At 38.4% G+C, this 19,043-nt stretch overlaps 1 protein-coding gene across 2 annotated transcripts in view; it reads right to left on the bottom strand.

Moving 5' to 3' along the window:
* rspo2 (R-spondin 2) overlaps window positions 1-19,043 on the bottom strand; it is a 61,094-nt gene that overhangs the window by 39,748 nt on the left and 2,303 nt on the right. The gene's annotated exons all lie outside the window — the stretch shown is intronic.

The raw sequence follows: 19,043 nt of genomic DNA on the forward strand, positions 1-19,043 counted from the left end.
TGACATCAACCTGACAACCTGTGCACCTCTCTTTGAACTGCCCTTTCCCATAAAGCAAAATAGTTTACACTGAGAGCACGGGACAAATGTTTCACAAAACCAAAATATGCAAGTGCCTTCTTTCATCATGCATTAAACGATCCATCTACAACCTAAACAACTGCATTTACAAAGGCCTTGTCCTCTTTGAACATCTTTGCTAAAGACACCACTAGGACTCCATTTTATTGCAGCCTGACCAGAAGACAAGATAATTTCTGCAAATCATCTAGAGTGACATTTTATTGTGTAAAAGAACCAACAGACAGCTTGGTCATACTGTTTCCACCATTTCTATCAGCCAAGACACAAAATCACCAGTACAAACGGATGTCTTGATTTGTTTGGGGAGCAAAAATGAAGGGTCGTTATTCATTTGAAGATGTTATTTTGTTCTTAGCTATGTTTTCATTTCTTTCCCTTATTCTCTCAATCGTTCGCCACAGTTTTCTGGGCACTTACTTTCTTCTCTCATCTATAATAGACACATCACTGTTGACATCGCCTCTCAGGAACATCAAATGACAGGTAAGGCATCCAACTGCTGACAAATATTCATCTGCAGACATTAGTGCAATGAAATGTAACTTATGAGGAGTAAAATATCTATCCAACAATATTCTGTGCTAGTTTTACTGTGCCCAGTTTCTGTGGCGAGACTGTGGTTCATTCAGGTAAAAGCTAAATTCTTGGTCCTTCATTCATGCGAATCTCAAGCTTATAACACAATGTATGACGGAATTGTTGGACTGTGTTGCCTTCACTCAGCTTTGGCTGGCTTTGTTTTGAATCCTGATCAACAGTAATTACAGTGTGAGTGAGATCCGACAGAAAAAAACGGTCTAAGGTACATTTAAAGACTCTCAAAGAACCGTGGAGCTCATCGCCTCAGGCCGCCAGAGCTGGGAAGAAAGGGCAAACCTCAACTCAAACAAACAATCACAACACTGCCAACAACTCCCAGTGATCTCTCTTTCTCACACTCAAAAATACCTATGACACCATACAATGACATCATCCCTATCCCTATACTCTAGATGATATCATGCATCATACAATATGTCAAGATTCAAAGCTGTAAAAAGTTAAAATACAAAACAAACTCTAGAAGAGAAAGAGAAAGCAATAGTACCTTCAACCCTGAGGCTAATTCAACGTTCATCCAATTAGTAAGAATTGTTTGAGAGACAGACGGGAGATCATTCTCTGTATCTCTCTACTTAAGCCATAATACTGTTACAAAGCAAAAGTGGAATCAATTACAATCTGATTTGTCTTAATGTTGCATATAAACTAGTTTTACAAGAGCTTTACATGCCATTGTTACAATTAACTCAAAGAATACCAGGGCCCTATTATACACCCGGCGCAATGCGGCACCAGGCGTGACGCAAGTGTTTTTTGCTAGTTTCAGCCCTACGCAGTTATCATTTTCACGTCCTGCGGCACGTTTTTTAAATAGCATATGCATTTTCGCCCCTTTTTTGTGCCCATGGGCATGCTGGTCTGAAAACGAGGTTTGTTCAGGTGCATTGTTGGCGCATTGTTATTTTGAGGCAAATGAAATAGACTGCGCCATTGACCAACTGAAACCTGGTCTAAAGTCAATGGCACAATATTTTTTTTTGTTATAGGGTGCGTTAGCAAAATGCGCCTATAGGCGGGTGCACAACGTGCGTACACTCTCCTTATTACACACACAGGGACATGCAGCAGCACACAAATATTTTTAAATATTAAAAATAAAAGGATTCCTCTCTGGAGAAGCGTTCGGTTTTTCCACTTGCAAATTGTGCCATGTAAATATCGAATCCGCCATGGTGTGAGCGCAACTGGCTTTTAAAAGGAATGGGAGATGAGACTCTGATTGGTTTATTGCATGTTACGCCCAAAACACACCATTTACTCATTAAGAGAATAGGGACAACCCTTTTAGACCATGCACCTGGAGCACCGACCATTTTTCCTATCGTTAAACTAGCAAAAGTGGATTTGGACACGCCTAAGTGATTGGTTTATTGCACTTAGATCATTAAAATAGGGCCCTTAAAATAACTGAATTTTAAAGTTAAAGCCACCAACTGAAATTGTAAAAATAATGATTGGTTAAAGTTGACATTTCGGACCATTTAAACAAACATGAGGAACAAATGACTTGTTTATAGTTGTTTCGACACATGGGATTGCAAACTGGGATAAGAAAAATTATACATTTTACCTTTAAACCAGTATTATTTTAGTATTATTTATACAGTGGTATAGTTTTTTAATATTTTTAATTAGCTTTTGTTTTTCTATTTCCAGTTTTCATTTTAGTTTTAATAATTGTATGTGCTTTTGTCATTTTTATTCTTTTTTTTTAATTTATTTCAGTTTTAGTAACTTTAGTACTTCAATTTAAACTTACTTTTTCAGTTAGTTGCCAAAGCTATATTTCTGCAAGTTTTTTTTAGTTTTCATCTAGTATTTATTATATTTTATTTCCAGTTTGTCAATTAACAAAAAATATTTGTGATAATTTTAATATTTTTGTAATTATTTGTAGTTTATGTGTTTTAGTTAACAATAACAAAGCTTTAAACCACCATACAAAATCCACCATAAAGATGTATTAGAGCACATAGAATAACAATATGATACAATATACTAAGCCCATTCAAAGCTCTATTAAAAGGAAGATTTGTATCTGTTAATGAGTAATCAGCGTTATGTGAATGGGAATAGAGAGAAAAGTCAGAGTTGGCACAGAGTCAACTGTCTCATTTTGAAATTCTGTCATCATTTACTCACCCTTTTGTTGCTCCAAGCTGTATAACTTTTTTTCTTTCTTCAGTGGAACACAAAAGGAGATGTTAGTCTGACAGCCTCAGTCACTATTCACTTTCATTGTAATCTCCATTTGTGGAAGGAAGAAAGTCATACGGTATTGGAACAACATGAGGGTAAATATTTTTGGGCGAACCATCCATTTAGAATCAGAAACGCTCGCCTCTTATAATGGAAAAGAAATTGGGAGTATGCAATAAAACTTTCAGATCATCCACTAAAAGTGTGCCAGTCCCCACATTGTTCCACATGGTTGAAGACAGTACATGGAAAACTGCATCAATCCACCCGCATTTGTTGCATCTGACTTTATTTGTCATGGTCATGGGCATGGAAATCACACTTTGCTGAAGATTAATACACCAGAGCCAGAATGGTGGGATATGGCAGGGGTATGTTTTGCTCTAAAGGCACATTTCTCCTCCAATTTAGCAGAAAATATGCTGGACCTCACCTCCGACAACTTTGCAGCTGGAAATAGTCAGGATTTAGGCATCCATGTTTTTCCCCCCAACTCCAGTTTACTTTAACAGATTGTACTGTATGCATATGTTTACAATTTAGGGCAATCCCATTACTTATAATGATTCTGCACCATGTGTCTGAGTAAACACATTTGTTTCACTGCACCGGCTTATTAGCTTAGTGAGAGTGTTCCTGTGATACAGGCCCGGGAGACATGGCAAGCACAGATAGATTTGTAGATTGGATCACCACGATTGAATCGGTGGACTTGATATCCAAACATGCTTTGTAAGCTTGGGCAGCTGGTACTGGTGTTAGTGTTTGTTTACAGTTGGTGCAAGACAAAAAGGGATTCAGAGGACCTGAGGGCAAACCTGCTGATGTGTATACTAATACCTTGGCGTGGCTTTTTAGTCCGTCGAGAGATCATAGAGCATGCACACGGGCTGATTATTGTCTTTCATTTAAAGTAGGAAATACAGTTATTTAAGGTAGCCAATCATTTAAACTGTTTCTAGAACTTGCCTATAGTGTTTTCTAATTGATGAAACATTTATTTATTTATTTATTTATTTATTTAGTTAGTTAGTTAGTTAGTTAATTAAAGTCTTTAAAGCTTGGGGTTGGTAACCAAAAGTTTGCTGGTTCAATCTCTGTAGGTAATGAGACATGAGAAAGAGTTTAAAGAAAGTGAATGTTGGATTTCCATTAACTTCAGGCAAACTGCAATAATGTGGTGGAACTATGACGTCACTTTGTAGGCCAATCGGCAGTTAGCATCACACAGGTTCCCTCGACAAACACCCAATAAGATTTTCCCATAGGCTTTTGGATTATCGCAATAAAATAAGCTTTTTGATCAACAAAAGTTTATAATACTTACATGTTTTGTCCATCAAGATAATTTCACAGATGAACACAACTTTTATGAATTTTGAAGCCTAAATGCAGTTGCCAGAAGCAAAAAGCTAAAGGTAGGCTATAAGTGAACTACACCACAGTCGCACAATTTCAACGTCACCAACACTAAGCTTCTGACAACTCTTTCAGTCTTTATCTAAAAACATTTTCCCTGAAATTAAAACAGTTTGTAAGAGAGCAGTTATAAGCATAACTAGGCTGTAAAAGCGGACTGAGCTTACCTGTTCGGCGTGATGACGTTTAATGTCGCCGACAGCCTCTGTAGTCTGATTTAGCTACTTGTTAGCAACCATCATTTTCAAGACATCTAACAGCTTAAAATCACGGGTAGATTAATACTGATGTATTTTATGTCGTAGAATAAAACGTAAAAGTATCTTGAGCTTGTGTTAACCACGGACCTTATCTCAGCCATTTAACCCATTCAAAAAACCCATTGACTTTGGGACGATGGAACCAAAAGTCCTAAAATGCTACCTCGCTTCCGGGGTTTGGCCTACAAAAATTCATCATAGTTCCACCACTGCTTTTAAGCATGAAAGAGCAGCCATTTTGATTCATGTGAATTACCATTTAAAAAAAGCAAATGCAATGGAAAAATACAATGAATAGCTGCTCATATGCTGCAATTCTACAATGAAAGTTTTGATTGAGAGGTCAAATAGCACTTTAACTATAATGCCTCTCGTAAAACACACACAAAAGTTCTTTATGTGTGGACCAAAGACAGGTGCCGTAAGGTGCAAAAGGCAATCTGTCATGATGGGATATGTGTGAGAAGATATGTTTTATGTTTCTGAACAGCTAGCTCTTTTTTTAGAATGGAATTTGGAAGTTAGCAGCTTTTTCCACTCCATGAATTCTTTTTAGTGTGAGATGTTCTGTTATGGTCTCAGGTCTGTAGAGAAAGTTCAGAGGTGAGGTCTGAGAAGAATCAATTTCTCGATCAGTATTTTGGTCTCATTTCCAGTAAAACTAACTAAACATCCTTAATAAAAGTTAAATATGCCTGATTCACAAAACTGTGCCCAATTGTAAGACTTGTTCAAAAAGACTTTTATCTGTCATGAGCAGTTTTTAGTTTTCTACCACTAGCAACATGTTTTAATATTATTATTTAGTTAAATCATTATATCAAATTGAATTAAAACATTCAATTTGTATTAAATTGTTTGATTTATGCTTATAAAAACCTTTAAAATGATAGAAGTGTAAAAAGAGTGGCAGAGAAGCAAAGACATGAGGGTGGTGGTGGAGAGGGTGGGAAGTGGAACGGTTAAAATTAGCACACCTGTTGGTAATTTATCACACATAAACCTCACACCTAATTTTCACACCTGTGGCACAATGGGTTCTGAATCCCACAATTCAGTCACACATGCTGTTCTACACACATGCTAAGCAGCTAGCAGTGGGTTTTCAGCGTGGAGAAAGAGCAACGTCATTGCCAAAAGATCAGAGAAACGACGTGCCTGGGATTTTTTCACAACATTGAGCATTAGCGGACCTAACAAGACCCTCCTTTTCCGCCTGCCAGTGATCCGATCTCATGCCACATCATAAATACCACCACAATCCCACAATCCAATACAAAGTTATGCAAAAGTTAAAAGGATAGTCCTCCCAAAAATGGACATTCTCTCATCATTAACTTACCCTCATGTCCCTACAAACATATATGAGTTTCTTCTGTGGAACACAAAAGAAGATATTTTGAGGAATGCTGGTCCTTATTGACTTCAGACATTTTAAAAAAATACCTCTTTTAGTGTTTGACAAAAATTAAGTCATACAGGTTTGGAACAACATGAAGGTAAATGGCAGAATTTTAATTTTTGGGTGAACTATCCCTTTAAGATGAAAGGCATTGCCCATGATGCATTTTACCACCATTTTGCCACCATTACAAAAAAAAACAGCAAGTAACACGTTGAATTAAACATGAAATTTTGAAGTAGAAAGTCTTTCTTGTAAAACCTGCTCCAATAATTTTTATTATTTGATAATAGTTTAATACTAAGTGTTAGGGGGTTGTTCATCAAAACTCAAACCCTAAGTATGAGCACTAGTAATTGTGAAGCTTGCCTTAACAAACACCTCTAAAAACAAAGTTTAAAATTATGAGTGCACATAAAATTCACCCACACATACTGTATATAGACACACTACCCAGCAGACCTCCATCTACACAGTATTGTTTGCCTTCACGCCTGACTCTGTGCTGTGCTGGGGAACATGAAAGGTATTACCTCATTAACCCTTTAACGAGACCTCTTCTCCACCTCCTTGCCTAAACTCTTCCCTACCAGGCCAGATCAGAAGTGATCCACAGGGTCAAAAGTGGAGAGCACCACGGGGGTGGCAGGCAGAAACATGCCGAGGAACCTCATATGGTCCCAACCACTGAGAGGGGACTTCAAAGCCTGATGCCCAAGACTGAGTCTTCTACTCCATAAATAGCTTCAGCAGACCCTCAAAAACTTCTACTGAGCTAATTAAGCAGAAATTCAACAGGATACCACGCAACACCCATGCCATCGACTTCAAAAACGGCACGCATACGATAAGCATAAGCTTGAAAATAACAAAAACAGGCTCTACAGTTGCGGTTTCCTGCACACATGGGTGGCACAATGTATAAAATCTGCGTGTATTGTTACAAATTTGTCAAATCCCCGTGAAAAGCTGGCAAGCGAGGACATGCCAGAACACTTCCAGATACAAATGAACACCAGGGCAGGGTTTTATGTAATGGCCGCTCATCTCATCTGCTCCCCAGGGCAGAGCTTACACTAAAGAGCTCTGTTATAATCACTCAACTTCAACCTCTTCTTGCTCTTACCAAAACAAACCTGTCTGGCAGCCAGATACATCTCAGATACGGCCCCTGTATGGCCCCAGTACTCCCATAAACACATTGGCCACACCATGCAACTTTCTTCTTTTGCTTTTGAGACCTGAAAGCACTGTTGATCTTGTCAAAGAAATTCTTGCTAAAAATGTTTGTTGACAAAAAGTGATAATGAAGATGAGGTGAAAAAGCATCATAATGATAATTAAATGACTTATTTAAAATACTGTGGAAAATAATACCGATATTACTATAAATTTGATGTTGATTCATTGTATCTTTGGAATTGCCCTGTTTGAGCTGAAAGAGCTGAATTCTGGTAAACTGAACTGCTTTATTTAAAGCTCAATAGTCCTATAAACAGTATATGAGATTAATTATCTATATATACAAAATTAACATAATATTACACCACTATTCAAAGGTTTGGGGTTTAAAAATATATGCTGTTTAAAATACATGCTGTTCTATTGAAATTTCTATTCATCAAAGTATCCTGAAAAAAAAACAAAAAAAAAAAAAAACATTGATCAATGTTTCCACAAAAAAATATTAAGCAGAACAACTGTTTTCAACTTTGATAATAATAATTATTGATTCTTGAGCAGCATATTAGAGCATATTAGATTCAGCATATTAGATTCAAGGATCAAGTGATATTTAAGACCGGAGTAATGGCTGCTGAAAATTCAGCTTTGCCATCACAGGGATGAATTATATTTGAAAAAATATTGAAATAGAAAACAGTTGTTTTAAAGGTTAAATGTAAATGTTTCACTGCATTTTAGTTCGAATAAGGCAGATTTGATGAGCTTAAGAAACTCTTTCCAAAACATTAAAAAAAATCTGGAAAATTAAGCGAATACTCAATGCATAACTCAATTACGTAAAGTACTTTGAGCATAAAGCAATAATAAACGGTCTCTAAAACACAGTGATTGTTTTTGCTGATAAATGACAGGTCTTTTGATTTTTACATCTTACAGTGCATTGTCATTAAATAATGCTATTTTTTGTCAACAAAAAGTGCCTTTTTACTCAGATTATAATTGACTAAAATTAATGGATATGACATACTGAATGCATTTGAAGAAAATTTACATCAAAAGACTATGGCCTATGGCTGTTTGGTATTAAGATCGGATCACAAGTGGATGACGCTAAATACAGGCGAAAATGGGGTCTAAAACGTTTTGAGCTTGTCCACTTTCAACCACTTCCAGAGGTAGTTGAAAATGCATTCGACCGGATTGCTTTGGTAGTGTAGATGCTCATGTGGTTGAATGTGTTCGAACAGCCACAAAAGACCCCCTTTACTCTCTGCCTACTGACCTAATGCGTAAACATTATAGGAAGCTCGCTAGGTAGGCGGGATTTAAACTTTATTGGCTGGAGTTTGGTTTGAAGATGGAAAACGTGCCAAGCACAATGTTCTCTCACCATTCCTGAACATGCACTCATAGCATTCTCTGTGTTCTTGTGGCTATCAGAGCAGAAATAAAAGCTGATGCTCTCCGTATGTTTTCCTTCATCTCTGGGCACGTTCATATGTAAATTGTGCGAGCTTATTTTGTCCATTAGATCCAAAGATCTGAAAAGCCCCAAACATTTACCCACTCATAGACCCTACCCTCGAAGAAATCAGGACGGAAGTGGTTGAAAGTGGACAAAAGAAACAGATTAAAACACCAGGAATGTGTCTTCCTCATCCACTTGTGATCCAATAAACTGAAACACATCTTAATACCAGGTGTAAACAGGGCCTATGACAAAACACCAGACCTTTGTGCATGTTAGTTAAAGTGACAAGCTGGTATTATCCATTACTGGAGTGCCACCACCACAGCCATTATTAACACATGAACATGAAACTACATGTGACCCTTGCCTGTGGATACCTTCAATGTACCGTCCCTCTCCGTGACAGCTGTTTACACAAGAGAAGACGGTGTGCTTCTGAGGTCTGGCTCTGGTTCAAATAAAATAATACACAGTTGAAGTCAGCCAAGATGTAATACAAGTGGATAACTGAGTGGGTGAAAAAAGAATGAATTTGTGAAATGTACATAGATATTTTCTCTTTCCCCAACTCCCAAACCTTTTCTTTATCATTCTCTGCCACCACTGGCCTGACCTCCTCTAAATATCTACCTACAACTGAGCCTAGTGGGTAGTTAAAGACAAATGGACAATAAAGGGACAAAAATAGAGATGTATTGAAGTCGCACAATACGTTCACTCACCACAATTGAAGTCCTCTGAGTTTCAGAACTTAAGAGTCTGAGGAATGCATTTTAAGGCCACATGCTTATTAAAATCATAACTTGCACTTGGGAATTTCTTCAAATTATGCGCAACAGATTACAAAGCATAAAACAGGGCTTTTTCTCTTCAGATTTCTATTTAGGTGGCACAATGCCAGACTATTACATGCATGCACACGACCCAGCAAAGACAATGCAAAAACAGACATATTATTGTAGGGCAAGCCGGAAGTTAGCATCACCCTGGTTCCCTCGACAAAAAAACAATTGGATTTTTCCATTGGCTTTTGAATTATTGCAGATAATAAGGTCTATGATTAATAAAAGCATATGATTCTTACACATTTTATATAATACAATAATCTCAATCTCAAATACACACTACTGTTTAGTTTGGGGTCGGTAAGATGTTAAAAGTTTTTGAAACAGTCTCTTATGCTAACCAAGGCTGCGTTTATTTGATCCAAAATACATTCTCATGAATGTTATATATTATTACAATTTAAAATAACTGTTTTCTATTTTAATCTATTGTAAAACATAATTTATTCCTGTAATGGCAAAGCTGAATTTTCAGCAGCCATTACTCCAGTCTTCAGTGTCACATGATCCTTCAGAAATCTTTGATTTGGTGCTCAATAAACATTTCTTATCATTATCAATGTTGAAAACAGTTGTGCTACTTAATATGTTTGTGGAAACTGTGATACTTTTTTGAGGATTCTTTGACAAATAAAAAGTTTTAAAAGAATTAAAAAAAAATCTTACTGAGCCTAAACTTTGAATAGTGAACTAATTACATATTTTCCTAATATATATATATATATATATATACATATATATATATATATATATATAGCTGTGTCCAGAGATGGGCACAAATACATCAAAAAGTATTTAGTTACAAATTACAAATACTTACTCATCAGATGTATTTAATTAAAATATAAGTAATTTGTAATTTGAAAATACAAAAATACAAACAAAATTTACACACAATCATTTGAAGTGTGAGAGTAACAGTGGAGTAATAAAGATACTAAAGTTATTCAGTCAGGAGCAGTGAGTGATTTTGTCTTTTTCTTTTGTTCCTTGATTAACATTAATGACAGACAGCAGCAGGTTTATTAGGCTACTGTCACTTTAAGAACAAACACACAGACCGAATATACTTATGGTTACATTAATTTAAGACACAACCGACTGTGTTTTCACCCGCAATTAAGCAATGTTATTTTTTATTGCTTGACCTACCCGTCAGTGGTTTATCTGCAGCGCCCGCGGGTATAACTGCGATCTGCCCATCACTACAAAGCGCACGTCATGCTTTAGCTAGCAAGTCAATTCACAAGTTCTAGCAATTTGCGTTAATCTTCTGTCCTATAAAGACATCCAGTGAATAATATCTGATAGTATATTTTACTAGATACTTTACCTAAAAGCAGTTTGATTGAGCACAAAAGCAGCTTCTTTACCTGCTTCTGACCTTGCTATGCAAAGTAAGACAGATGTCAGTCACGAGCTCGCAACCGAAACAGCAGCCGCCTTTTATGGCGCATTCACACTGGGCATCAGCGTTAACGCTTCTCATTTACTTTGAATGGGTGACGTCATGCGAACTGAATTGTGGGTCGCTTCATTCGCATTGCTTGTAGCAGAAGTTAAAAATTTCTTAACTTTTCAAGTGCCAGCGCAAGCGTCAACCAATCAGATCGCCTTATGCAAATACCGTTGCGCAAACGCTAATTGCATTCATGCAACACCAGAAAGTAATGTGATTGGCTGTTGTCACTATGACGGTCGCGTCAGCACCAAGCTTCAGAAACGCTCTCCATCAAGCGTTGACGCCAACTCCCCATGTGAATGCACCGTTACAGTTGTGTTCATGCCATAACTACCATAATTAAGAGATGGCAACCCGTGACGTTATACTTATAATTTATGCATTTCAGTGGCAATACGCCAAAATTAATCTGCAGCAGTGGTACAGGTCAGAGCTCCCCTGCTGAAAAAAACAGCATATGCTGGTTAGGTATGTTTTGAAGTATGGAAGCTGGTTTGAGCTGGTTTAAGCTGGTCAAGTGCTGGTCCTAAGCAACTAGCTCCAGCTTAGGACCAGCACTTGACCAGCTTAAACCAATTCATGACCAGCTTAAACCAGCTCATGACCAGCTTCCATGCTTCAAAACATACCTAACTGGCATATGCTGTTTGTTCAACAGGGTCTTTAAGTTGTTTATATTCATTATTATTGTAATGTTATGTGCTTTGAGCCATGAGGTAGTTCAACGCCGTCTCTCTTGCCACTTTTGCTCCCTGCTGTGAGCATTCATGTGTTTTGAGGGAGGCGTGGCTTTGGAGACGCTCTGAAAGGAGGGTGGGATCTTATGCTTTCAAAGCTAGCTCACTATTGCTAGCCTCTCTGAAAATGACCTACCCTACCTTTAAGCCTGGTGATGAAAGTTATTGTATGTGAGAATAAAATAACATATTCTAATGTATTTTTTAGTATTGTAAATACAAAATACATTCTCACAAAGTATTTAATTACAAATTACATTTGATTTTTTCTTTGTTCAGGAAAATACAAATTACAAAATACTCAAAAGTAATTAAATACATATTTTAAATACAATTAATTAAAATACTGCCCATCTCTGGCTGTGTCCCTCATATATATATTAGGAAAAGGTTCTGTTACTCTTGGGGGAACAAATACCTCAGTCTGTGAGAGAGAACTTATAAACCATGTTAGTGACGGCATGATAGTAATGAAGTTAACTGAGCATTTTATACTCCTAGCCATAACAAATTAATAAGATTGACACAAAATGGTCTGAATAATAGCTTACAATGATCATTTCCCATTGCAAAAAGCACACAGCTTTATTATGTAATAGAGAACAGAATGTTTTAAAGACCTTTTTGTTTAGTTTCTTTTGCATTAAGCGAGTTTTGCGATGACTCATGACTCATACGCTGATTACAGATCCGTGTTGGCTACTGCACACAAACCACTGACACTCACTTTGTCATCAACGGCTAGTGACCCTTGAGGACCCCTTCACATCTGAGTTGCATGTTGAATCCTCACAGAAAGAGAGGGAGGGTGAGAGACAAAGAAAGACAATGAGCTTAGCGCCAGGGCACTATAATGACCACCATGCCTGGCCTTGATTAAAACCACACCAGGACTTCTGGGTTGCACAGGCAGGCGGGCAGCAGGCAGGGTGTCTCTGCCTCCCTTTCAAGCTCTTAGAAGGTCCAGACGTCCTCGACCTAGACCCACGATGGAGACGGGCACAATGACAGGGCAAAGGGGACGAGACCCAAGCTCGATTCACAAACAAATTACAAGCAAGAGTTTAGCTTTATTGCCCCTGACCGTCTCACTTCCGCACCATGCTGAAAGCAAGGCGTGTGGATGGCTGTTTTGATGTGGTGTGGATGCGTAATTAGAGGTCCTATCAAGCGCAGGGGAACAGAGGAGGCCTGTCCATCTGTCGGGTGTTAGAGAGACTGGGAGGGGGAAACGGCAGTCCAACGTTCCCCCTTGTTGTTGTTCCAGCGATTTGTGTAGGCGTGGATGTAAATATCTATCAGAGCCAGAGACAGGCCACACACGCCTGCATATGTAGCTATGTGCGTTTCTGTCTGAGGAAGCCTCTAGAGCTCACGTTACAACAAGGCCCTCGCCGATCGATTCAGACTTGGTAGGAGGCCTGAACGCATACGGACATACTCGCAAACGGAGAACAAATGCGGTACAGAATAGAACCTGGCAAGGCCTGGGAACACAGAGAGCCTACCCAATGCAGTTCGATTCCTCCAACCCTTCCAAGACACTTTGAACCACCAATTAAATTCTTTAAAATGTCCAGCACACTCAGCTGACACCCCATTACCCTGTCTGTGCTCTCCCGTCTATTCTCATATAGCTGGTTCAAGATGAGGTGATTCGTATGGAACTGTATGATGCAAAAGACCAGCAGGTTTGTTTTACATTGAAGCTCTGTTTCAAAAATTATAGTGAACTTCCTCGCTGGCTACTACCTACACAGGCAGCTGCATTCTAGAGGAGCGTCCTAACTAAAATGTAACTGCCAAATCTTAAGTGATTTGGAACGCTCTACAAAGGGAGGAATTCATCATACAAATAATGCTATGCATGGGACACTCGACTCAGTTTCAATGTAGGAAACCCTAGAGGAATGACAAGATATTTCAATGAGCAGAGGGATTATTGATTATTATTGAATTATGTGTATATATATATATATATATATAGCTTCTACGTGAAGGACACAAGCAATGCTGTCATAAAAATTGGCATCTTAGATGACAGCATAATTAAAATGCCTATTTTTTGGGGGGGGGAAATACACATCACACATATGATGCCTTAAAAAGTTGCCTATAGAGGAATCTTACTAGGATTTGGAACAGAGCAAATATCTGTCAGAACAAGCAAAACTATGTCCGTGACATGCACAATGTTTGTCTCACTTCATCAAATGTCCAGATGATACCAAGTAGAACCAGTACTTGATGTAAAAAGCAATGCTTTTGAATAACATGCATGGTACAGATGTGCAAATGTACGCATTCTTACTTTCAAAATCAAATGGAGTGAAACAAAGCATGGGTCGCAAGATGTAGTTTTTTAAAAATGAACTACATTTAACTTGACATGCCATCTTAAAAGTGCAAAGCTCATGCTCCCGATGTTGAAGAAATTGAGACAATGAAATGTCAAATATGTCCATCTCATTTACATCTTCAAATATCACTTGTGTCATTGTATGATTCAAGTTACTATTTTAAACAGTTTGTTTAAATGTTAAAACAACTTGTGTTAAGTCCACCTCTTGTAAACAAGTCCCATTTTCAAAAGTTTTATTGCTTTATAAACTCAAGAGAATCAAACTCGAATGGCTTACCATATTTAGTAGCCTTACAAGAAATGCATTAAAGTAAAATTACTTCAGGGGGAAATAACAGAGGTGAGCATGTATTAAAAAAAAAATCCCCCTGGAATTTAAAAGGCACAGTAGACTTTTTGTCTATGGCACTACAGTTTTCAATCACCGTTGGGAAATATGGAGCGTATTATAATAAGCTTTACATAATAAGTCTATTTTATTTCACGTTTCCGAAAATGAACTTTTACAGTGTGGTAAATTGTAGCCTGAGAGCAAACCATCTGTTTGGCATTTAGCTTTGCCAACATATGGGATCTTCTGATGACAACGATTGAGGCCAGTGTAGAGGATGCCACATTACCAAAGTACATATAAAAAAAAAAAAACTATGAACACACAATGGGTATTTCTCTGCCGCGACATTACGAATGAAGGTGGAAAGTGTTACAAAACCTCTCAGCTGCAATGCTCACCAATTCTCCATTTTGAACATGAGGCAGTACCCTGGTGACAAGGAAAGCGTTCGGACACAGGACGCCTGGTCTGGACAGCAAGTTTGGGACTGTTTAAATTAATAAGTTCATTGAGTTAATAGTGAAGTGGATGTGGACACAGTCTTTTAGTAGTACATTTAAATGGATAATTACTTTCTTCTGCTGAACACAAAAGAAGATGGTTTGAAGAGTGTTCATAGTATTTTTTTCCCCATACGATGGAAGGGGGCCCATCAAATGTTTGGTTACCCATATTCTTCAAAATATCTTATTTTTTGTTCAGCAGAACAAAGAAATTCATACAGGTTTGGAATAACGTGAGGGTGAGTAAATGATGGTGGAATTTTCCTTTTTGGGTGAACTATCCTTTTAAGGGTTTTTCAAAATTGCGTAACACTTAAAGGGTTAGTTCACCCAAAAATGAAAATTACCCCATGATTCACTCACCCTCAAGCAATCCTAGGTGTATATGACTTTCTTCTTTCAGACAAATACAATCGGAGTTATCAGAGTAACGTCCTGGCTCTTCCTAGCTTTATAATGGCAGTGAATAGAGAATGAGATTTTGAAGCCCAAAAAAGTGCAAGCATCCATCATAAAAGATATCTACACAGCTCCAGGGGGGTTAACAAAGGCCTTCTCAAGCGAAGCGATGCGTTTGTGTAAGAAAAATATCCATATTTAAAACTTTAAAAACTAAAATATCTAGCTTCCGACAATTTACGGTGAAAGAGTGAACTCTGACCTGACGCATGACGTATTGAAAAATGCGAAAAGCAAAACAAAACACCGGTCATGAATTAGAAGTCTAAAATGACAATTTTTAAAGACAAATGCCGGAGGATTTCGATATAAGAAAAGAGGAGCTCGAGTTTGTTGCCCAGCCCTAGGTGTTTGAAAAGCGAGAGGCGTCAAAGCTTACGATACTCCTACATCACATCAGGGGTTACTCTTTTGGCGTAAGTCAACATTTGCACGGCCGTAAAATTTCTTATTTTTCTTATACAAACGCATTGCTTCACTTCAGAAAGCCTTTATTAACCCCTCGGAGCCATGTGGATATCTTTTATGATGGATGCTTGCACTTTTTTGGGCTTCAGAATTTCATCTTCTATTCACTGACATTATTTAATATAACTCTGATTGTATTCGTCTGAAAGAAGAAAGTCATATACACCAAGGATGGCTTGAGGATGAGTAAATCATGGGGTAATTTTCATTTTTGGGTAAATTAACCCTTTAAACTGTGCGGCTTATTAATTGCGCTATTACTTTTCTACGCAATCAGCCCCACATCTATCTATATATACACAAGCACCACATTCTGCAGATAATATAAAAATCTAGTTAATACAATACTGTCCTTAAGGATCGCGGAATGGCGAAAGAGAGAGACAGAAAGAGAGAGGGACATCTTATCAGTTCACTTAGAACACCAAAAGTTTTAATCCGTCTCAGGTGATGGTGCTTCCATTAAACCATCTCTAACTGATCTCCTCAAATATGCCATCCATCCCTCCCCTCAGTCTCTCCTGTGCCCCCAGATCAAACTCTTTGTCTAATGATATTCTCTCTCACGCACACTCAATTCTCAGAAATTCGCCAAAGCGATCACAAGCTATGGTGCGACAGGAAAGGGACACAGCGAATACACCCAACACCATCTAACCTGCTGGAATAAAAAACTCCTGGCCAGCGGAATGAATGGCTGGGTGAGAGAGTTGGCTGTACTTGACAAAATTAAATGAACATCAATTCCATAGAACATCACTTCCATTATGGATTAGAATGAAAAGGCATGTCACATTTTCCAAAAGAAGAGTGGCAGAATGTTTTTCTTTTTGTTTAAATAAAGAGGCTCTGGAGCAGTCACCCATCCTGTCACACACTTCATCAAGACATTAAATGGCACGAACATAGCAAGAGCCAACATTAACACTTACACCCACAAACCTGGGACCTTACGTAAACTTGTAGAAAGCGTAGCTCTAAACAGTTCTCTGTCCTTACTCTTTTTAGACGTCTTCCCGAACAGATTTTAATGACATGATCACTGTAAAACAAAGAAGTCTTTTACATCCTACACTCTCGCAGTTTCACCACTCAGGCCATTTTTTCTTACATATATTCTCTAATTATGAGCTGCACACACCAAAAGTTCACCCAAAAATTAAAGCTCTGTAATCACTTACTCACCCTTACATTGTTCCGAACCTGTATGAATTTCCAAACCTGTATGCAAAACACTGACTTTCATTGCACGGGAAAAAAAAAAAAAAGTCATCTTTTGTGCACCACAGAAGAAAGAAACACATACAGGTTCGGATTTACTAAACTATGAACCATATAAACTTATCATCTTGCATTTCTTTTTTATGAAATATTTATCTATACAAAACAGTTTCTGAGGCATAATGGGACAGATCGCCATTTGCTGCCAGCAGATTAAGATATAACTGTTCGATAGTGTTAAAATACAGGTGCTTTTCCCCTAATCCCTTCAGGGTGAAGCTGGGGAGCTCAGGGATGGAGCTAAGCCTTTCCTCTCTTCCACTTTCCCATGGATTACCGCGACTGTGTTTCTCTGGAAACAGACTTCTATTAGTTCCATTACTGTGAGCTTAATCGGGCCGTTCATCAGAGCTAGCCGCTCCTTAACCTCCTGTAGTGCAGAGTTTCACTTAAAGTGCAAGTGGATGGCTTGTGCACAGAGATTGGCCGAATTCAAATTAATATGTTCATTTAAATACTACAAATAAAAAGTCAAAAGTTGTCATATTTAAAGCAGTAGCTCTGAGGCAAAAGCATTAACACCCCTCCTGAGCCTGGCTTGTCAAACCTGCAAGTCTGTATGTGAATGTTCTCTAGTCTGCGCTGGTACGCAAGCCCACAGTTTTATGTAGTCAGCAGGTGGCATCATTAGCCAGAGAATAAAAATGAAAAGTATTACCCCTGGGCCAAGCAGTGATATCATTGCAAACTCGCTGGCATCTGTAAAGCACTGAATGGGGGGTACAGAGGTGCAAATTTAATGTGTCTTGCTGCTGGCTTTGTTATATTCATCTGAGGAAGGCTGTGTGAATACAAAGCCAATCACGGATAAAAACACAGAAAAAGTATGATTTGAGCTTCGATTTAAGTCATGCGTTCCTGCTCAGCTTTAGTAGAGTATCTGTTGAGAATAAATACAGTTGTGGGGTGGTTAAGACAAAGCCTTGTAAAATACGGTTCAAGAGGATTGACTGTGCCGCTGGGGTGATGTGGGATTGTAGAGTGCACACAAGCATGCCAGAAAAGACTGCACATAAAGCTGTCCCAAGTGTGCCGAGGGCAAGAAAAACACTTCAGCATTTTAGACTCAATTGAATAGTGATACAGCTCTCAATAAGTATGATAAATATAGGAACGAAGCAAATATAAAAGTTTAATGGCATTTTAAATGACCAAAACAAGCCCCGTATGTACACGCACCTTTCAGTTTGCAGGATCAAACTCAAACAAATAGAGTTCACTGCTCCTCCAAGGCATGTTTTACAAATGTGTCACCATTTACACATACAGTACACAAGATCCCGCTCACCTCCAGATGCACTTCTGCCACCATTTTCCTCATCAAACTCCCCCAATCCTCCTGAAAATGCTTAACTAGTCTGCCTCTGCCAACAAGTTTGATCCTATTAAGAAAATTATATTACGTAGTATCTGAAATCGCAAATCTTGTAGAAAAACAGTGGGGCTGAAAACTTGTGTGTGCCAGTTCCCTACAGTGTCTGGCTGATTATTTGCAGATGGGCAGTGGTTGGGGCTCTCAGCCGGAGCAGAGGTTTCCCCTGGCATGCCATGCATGTGATTAAATCTATGAATGCCTCCAAATTTACATCTCTGCGGATTTAAGAGCGCATATCAGCCATGGTGTCAGCAAGTGTCTTCATTTGGGCTCAAGTTCAATTGGGAGACATGTAGGCGGTTGTCCTGTCACATGCAGTGAATGATGTTCAAGAGTTTGAGGCTTAGGGGGGGACGGTTAAGTTTGAAATGTTTGACCCCCCGTGTCCATATGCATTGGTTAAGCAAGGCAACCCTCATATTTACTGATGGGTTAAATCCCTGCGGCTCTTAAGTGTGGATTGTTATACTTGCAGCAGTTGTTCAAAGCTTAATCAATGCCTGTCTGTGAGATCAATTAAAAGCGGCTTAGGGCAAGAGAAGGGTCACTGCATTTGAAAAGGGGAAAGGAAAGCTCAACTATTCATCAGATGTC

Source organism: Ctenopharyngodon idella, chromosome 16 (assembly GCF_019924925.1).
Source record: "Ctenopharyngodon idella isolate HZGC_01 chromosome 16, HZGC01, whole genome shotgun sequence".
Classification (NCBI taxonomy): Eukaryota; Metazoa; Chordata; class Actinopteri; order Cypriniformes; family Xenocyprididae; genus Ctenopharyngodon; species Ctenopharyngodon idella.